At 39.1% G+C, this 6,498-nt stretch overlaps 1 protein-coding gene across 1 annotated transcript in view; it reads left to right on the top strand.

Moving 5' to 3' along the window:
- The first annotated feature begins 1,789 nt into the window (after positions 1-1,789).
- The window catches only part of LOC138975931 (fibrinogen-like protein 1), a 97,400-nt gene continuing 92,691 nt past the window's right edge, over positions 1,790-6,498 (top strand). Inside the window, exon 1 of the mRNA XM_070348696.1 lies at positions 1,790-2,050. The gene's annotated coding sequence lies outside the window, so the exon portion shown is untranslated. The remainder of the gene's footprint in view (positions 2,051-6,498) is intronic.

Genomic DNA, 6,498 nt, shown 5'->3' with positions numbered 1-6,498 from the left:
ATGGTGTTTACAATCGTCGACGGCGGTTGTACTGTGCTTAGTAAATAAAGCTTGATCTTCTAAATACGAAACTTTAACCAATGACACTCAGTTTAGTTTAGGTGGTTGTAGTCATGTTCATTGGATAAGACTAGCATTGACATAGTCACCATCATTGTATACGCGTACAAGTTCAGATGTTTAGGTACACACTCCTTCCGACACCAACGGCGTAACACGTTCATAGTTAGATTCACAGGAGTTTGTATCAAAGCGCCGGTCGATTATTATTTACTCCTTCATCCTTACTGCAGTGAATAGTATAGTAGTAAAGATACAGTAAGGATGAAGGAGTAAATAATAATCGATCGGCGCTTTGATACAAGCTCCTGTGGTTAGATTGCAATAAGTTATTACGCTTCAGTACTCTCCAATTTATCATTGTTACTCTCAGAGATTGTGTCTCTCTGTGTAAAAAACAAAATTGCAAAATAACCCACACAAAAAAACATGATTTACTGGCAGGTGCGCCTTTCCCAAGTGTCTTGGCAAAACTGCCATCGTATCGCGGTAAGGTCCACATTTGAAACTCTCTAGCGCGGCGAGTCTTGGGAGTACGCTCCGGACTGCACGTGCTAATGATGTGCATGTGGTGTGTATTGTGTGCGTGCACTCACTGCAGACTCTCTGGGGGCTACTCCGCCGCAAAATGTCGGCACAGAAACCGGGAAGTCGTTAGCCAAAGGAATAGTCAACACCCCGCAAGTGGGCTAAATACTCTGTCTGTTATGTTTTTCTACCTCTCGCAAATTCTTCCCTTGAGAGACAGAGAGGTGTGTCGAGGAGGAAGAAGAATGGTCTTGAGGTTTTCGGAGACAAAGATACAAGAAAGGTTATATATAAGTCTTTTTTGGCATAAAAGGCGGGGCAGAAAGAGTGAGACGTAGAAATGATATACCTACGGACTGAACTGATCTTTGCCAGGAAAACAGGATTAAAACTACGAAGGGTGGATTTGAATTGGCCAAGGGGGAGCTACTTGCAAAATTGAAGTGGTTCTAAACAGCACGGTAGACAACGCAAGTCGGTTACTCAATAGATATCACAAACAACGAGAATGTATGAGTGCATTTCACGAGAAAAAAAACAAACCCGGACATAACCAACAACTAAAAATTGTGGGTATATTTAAAATTAGAAGAAAAAGTAGACACGTATCGCAATATCAACTTAGGTTCAAAGAGAATTTACCGGGTAAAAACTGGAGACTACCCTTGCACATCGAACTGACAACTGAATGTTCAAGTATTAATTTTTCAGGTATGTTATCATCCCAAATTTATTTTAGCTAATGGTGCGATTTTGTTTTGTGAGGAGTCTCAGTAATAATAGATTATTTTCCTAGTGGCATACATCATATCTATGAATCCATCGAGACCTGAGGCAGGGTTCAATGGTCCACAATCAAATCATTTTCGTCTCTGGTAATTGAACTTAGCGCGATTACCCCCCTTCGACTTTGCAACGACTGCACGAGCTGACTTGTCATTTATCGTCTGAAATTTAGCCGCAATCAAAAATTGAAATCGTCAGTCTACATCACACCATAGACCATTTATCTATTTGGTCTATGATCACACCAACGGAAGTTAGGCGTTAGTACCCGCTGCGCCACCCTCGATCCCTTCGCAAACGTCCGCACGCGCCCGCCTCGACTTCACAGCGAGACAAGTGCACGCGGCGCGAGCCTCAGTCAAACTATCGTCTGCTCAGCGGAAAAGATCAAGTGGCAACGGTTCGTTCCGAGTTGTAAAACCGCTAGTCTGACTACAAACCCACTTGTTGCTATTAAAGCCGAACGCATCTTTCTACGATTTGGTTCTATGGTCGTCTACCATCGTCCAAAGTTTTTTGTTTGCTTTGAGCAAAAGCTGCAAGATCAACGTTGAACTGTTTGCGGAGGAAATTTTTGGATTTGATGGGATCGTCTTTGTTTTCTTGCGCAGAAGAGTGAGACGAGGAGGAGATAAGTGTAGTTGTGGAAGTACGGCTGCGAGGTGTGTGTCGTCTGGTAAGTATTGCGGTTTTTGGCATCGTGCTGCGAAACATGGTATGAAAAGTCACTAAATGTGTATAACGTATGTATAACTTTGTATTCTCAGTGTGTAAGGTACAGGCTGCAAGTCCGTGTATTTACCAACTCGTACGTGCATTGTCATTTATTTTCATACTCAGTCCGTCCGGCAAATGTGTGTGTATGAGTGTGTGTGTGTGTGCAGTGTGTGTGTGTGTGTGTGTGTGTGTGTATCAGTGTATGTGTGTGTGTGGGGGGGGGCGGTGTTTGTTTGTGTGTGTGGGGGGGGGGCGGGGCGGTGTGTGTGAGTGTATACATGTGTGTGCCGGTGTGTGTGTGTGTGTGTGTGTGTGTGTAAGAGAGAGAGAGAGAGAGAGAGAGAGAGAGAGAGAGAGAGAGAGAGATTTTAAAATCTCTCTTTGTCTCCTCCTCCTCCTTCTTCTCCTCCACCTCTGGGCTCCTCAGTCTCACATTGCCATCGGTGTGTTCTTTCCAACCTTGAACTAACAAAACCGCGTGATGGATAGCCATCCGGTGAAAGTACGGTTGAATGGTAATGGTATATGACTCTTATGAGCATGTCACGGTCAACTCGCAAAGACTGAAGACATCAGAAAAGAACTATAGTTTCTATTGGATTTCAAGAACAATGAGAAACTTTTGAAACTTATTTAATCTTTTTACATTTAGTCAAGTTTTGACTAAATGTTTTAACGTAGAGGGGGGAATCGAGACGAGGGTCGTGGTGTATGTGCGTGTGTGTGTCTGTGTGTGTGTGTGTGTGTGTAGAGCGATTCAGACTAAACTACTGGACCGATCTTTATGAAATTTGACATGAGAGTTCCTGGGTATGAAATCCCCGAACGTTTTTTTCATTTTTTTGATAAATGTCTTTGATGACGTCATATCCGGCTTTTCGTGAAAGTTGAGGCGGCACTGTCACGCCCTCATTTTTCAACCAAATTGGTTGAAAATTTGGTCGGGTAATGTTCGACGAAGCCCGGACTTCGGTATTGCATTTCAGCGTGGTGGCTTAAAAATTAGTTAATGATTTTGGTCATTAAAAATCTGAAAATTGTAAAAAAAATACGTTTTTTTATAAAACGATCCAAATTTACGTTTATCTTATTCTCCATTATTTGCTGATTCCAAAAACATATAAATATGTTATATTCGGATTAAAAACAAGCTCTGAAAATTAAATATTTAAAAATTATTATCAAAATTAAATTGTCCAAATCAATTTAAAAACACTTTCATCTTATTCCTTGTCGGTTCCTGATTCCAAAAACATATAGATATGATATGTTTGGATTAAAAACACGCTCAGAAAGTTAAAACGAAGAGAGGTACAGAAAAGCGTGCTATCCTTCCCAGCGCAACTACTACCCCGCTCTTCTTGTCAATTTCACTGCCTATGCCGTGAGCGGTGGACTGACGATGCTACGAGTATACGGTCTTGCTGCGTTGCATTGCGTTCAGTTTCATTCTGTGAGTTCGACAGCTACTTGACTAAATGTTGTATTTTCGCCTTACGCGACTTGTTACATTTTGTCAAGTTTTGACTATATGTTTTAATAGAGGGGGGAATCGAGACGAGGGTCGTGGTGTATGTGTGTGTGTGTGTGTGTGTGTAGAGCGATTCAGAGTAAACTATTGGACCGATCTTTATGAAATTTTTCATGAGAGTTCCTGGGTATGATATCCCCAGACGTTTTTTTCATTTTTTCGATAAATGTCTTTGATGACGTCATATCCGGCATTTTGTAAAAGTTGAGGCGGCACTGTCACACCCTCATTTGTCAATCAAATTGATCGAAATTTTGGCCAAGCAATCTTCGACAAAGGCCGGACTTTGGGATTGCATTTCAGTTTGGAGGCTTAAAAATGAATTTGGTCATTAAAAATCTGAAAATTGTAATTAAAATGATTTTTTTATAAAACGATCCCAAATTACGTTTATCGTATTCTTCATCATTTTCTGATTCCAGAAACATAAATATGTTATATTCGGATTAAAAACAAGCTCTGAAAATTAAAAATATAAAAATTATGATTAAAATTAAATTTCCGTAATCGATTTAAAAACAATTTCATCTTATTCCTTGTCCGTTCCTGATTCCAAAAACATATAGATATGATATGTTTGGATTAAAAACACATTCAGAGAGTTAAAAAGAATAGAGATATAGAAAAGCGTGCTATCCTCCTCAGCGCAACCGCTACCGCGCTTTTCTGGATTGTTAATTTCACTGCCTTTGCCACGAGCGGTGGACAGACGATGCTACGAGTGTACGGTCTTGCGGAAAAAATGCAATGCGTTCAGTTTCATTCTTTGAGTTCGACTGAGCTTGACTAAATGTTGTATTTTCGCCTTACGCGACTTGTTTCTTTCTTTTCTTTCTCTGCCATAATTCTTACGTTCCTTCTTTCCTTCTTTCTTTCTTACTTTCTTTCTTACTTTCTTACTTTCTTTCTTACTTTCTGTTTTTTTGTCCTTTTTTACATTTAGTCAAGTTTTGACTAAATGTTTTAACATAGAGGGGGAATCGAGACGAGGGTCATGGTGTATGTGTGTATGTGTGTGTGTATGTGTGTGTGCGTGTGTGTGTGTGTAGAGCGATTCAGAGTAAACTACTGGACCGATCTTTATGAAATTTGACATGAGAGTTCCTGGGTATGATATGCCCGGAAGTTTTTTTCCATTTTTTCGATAAATGTCTTTGATGACGTCATATCCGGCTTTTTGTAAAAGTTGAGGCGGCACTGTCACACCCTCATTTTTCAATCAAATTGATTGAAATTTTGGCCAAGCAATCTTCGACGAAGGCCGGACTTCGGTATTGCATTTCAGCTTGGTGGCTTAAAAATTAATGAATGACTTTGGTCATTAAAAATCTGAAAATTGTAAAAAAAATATTTGTTTATAAAACGATCCAAATTTACGTTCATCTTATTCTTCATCATTTTCTGATTCCAAAAACATATAAATATGTTATATTTGGATTATAAAAACAAGCTCTGAAAATTAAAAAAATTAAAAATTATGATCAAAACTAAATTTTTGAAATCACTTTCATCTTATTCCTTGTCGGTTCCTGATTCCAAAAACATATAGATATGATATGTTTGGATTAAAAACACGCTCAGAAAGTTAAAACGAAGAGAGGTACAGTAAAGCGTGCTATGAAGCACAGCGCAACCGCTATCGCGCCAAACAGGCTCGTCACTTTCACTGCCTTTTGCACTAGCGGCGGACTACGTTCAATTTCATTCTGTGAGTTCCACAGCATGACTAAATGTAGTAATTTCGCCTTACGCGACTTGTTTTCTTTTTAAATGCCGTGTTACTTGTTGTGAATGTATGTTAATATCGAAAGAACATAGATATATCTATAAGTATCATTCGGAGTAAGATAACAAGTTAAACTTTGTTTGATGATTGGTAAAGCTACAAACAACATTCTTTAGTAGTTCCGAAACATGTCTTTTTCTTCTTCTTCTTCTTCTTCTTCTTCTTTTTCTTGTATTAGTGATTTGTAAAGCTACAAACATCCTAATTTAGTAGTTCCGAAACGTGTCTGAATCGAACAATTCATCAGCAAAGTCAGTAGCTATGTCTCACACGTTTGCTGCCCTGTGAACCAGGGCACACATCACAGCACGTGATATAAAATTACTGTCAATGCTCACGAGATAAAAGCTTGACAGCCACCACATGAAAGACTATCCTTACATGATTTTCAGGGAAGTGGCAACCATTAGCTCTGACCTATAGTACAGTCACGGGACCGCAATTGACTGAGGGGTCGTTTTGAAAAGCTGACTAAGTAATCGGTCTTCAATCCAACTGTTCACTGTATTTTGTGAGTAGTTACTGTATGACAAATACCGAGGTGATGCATTGGTTGAAACTACTGTTTAAGATCACTGCAAAAATGATAACAAATTTAGCTTTTAGGTCACCTCCAAGTTTTAACTTGACAGCAGGATTGAAAACCTGTCTTTAGTGCCGAAAATTATTATTAAAATAATTGATCACTGAAAAGATGGGCTGTTACTATAACCAGGAAATCAGGACTCGTTATGCTAAAGAGATCTGTTCAATATCAATTATCAATACGAATGTCTGTGCTGTTGGAGCGAATTTAAATGAAAATTGGCTGACCTATTTAAGTTCAGTAAATAATCAAAATTGTTTCTAAAGTTTACAGAGAACGTCTGATAATGTGGCCCAAGCATACAGAAGCATGCTTCACAGCTGCGCTTTAATCTTTTAAAGTTCTTTGTGTACCTGTATTGTCGCACGAGAGGTTGTATTTCAGTAAAAATGATACTTTAAATTGACTTTTCGAATGCTAATATAATGCTAGTTTTACTTTTCCAAGGAAGGCGAATGATCAGTGCGTCTTTTTATTCTGCAACACTTCTACAACCGCGTAACT

The sequence above is a fragment of the Littorina saxatilis genome, linkage group LG9 (assembly GCF_037325665.1).
Source record: "Littorina saxatilis isolate snail1 linkage group LG9, US_GU_Lsax_2.0, whole genome shotgun sequence".
Taxonomy (NCBI): Eukaryota; Metazoa; Mollusca; class Gastropoda; order Littorinimorpha; family Littorinidae; genus Littorina; species Littorina saxatilis.
This window is presented reverse-complemented; position numbering and strand designations above follow the sequence as displayed.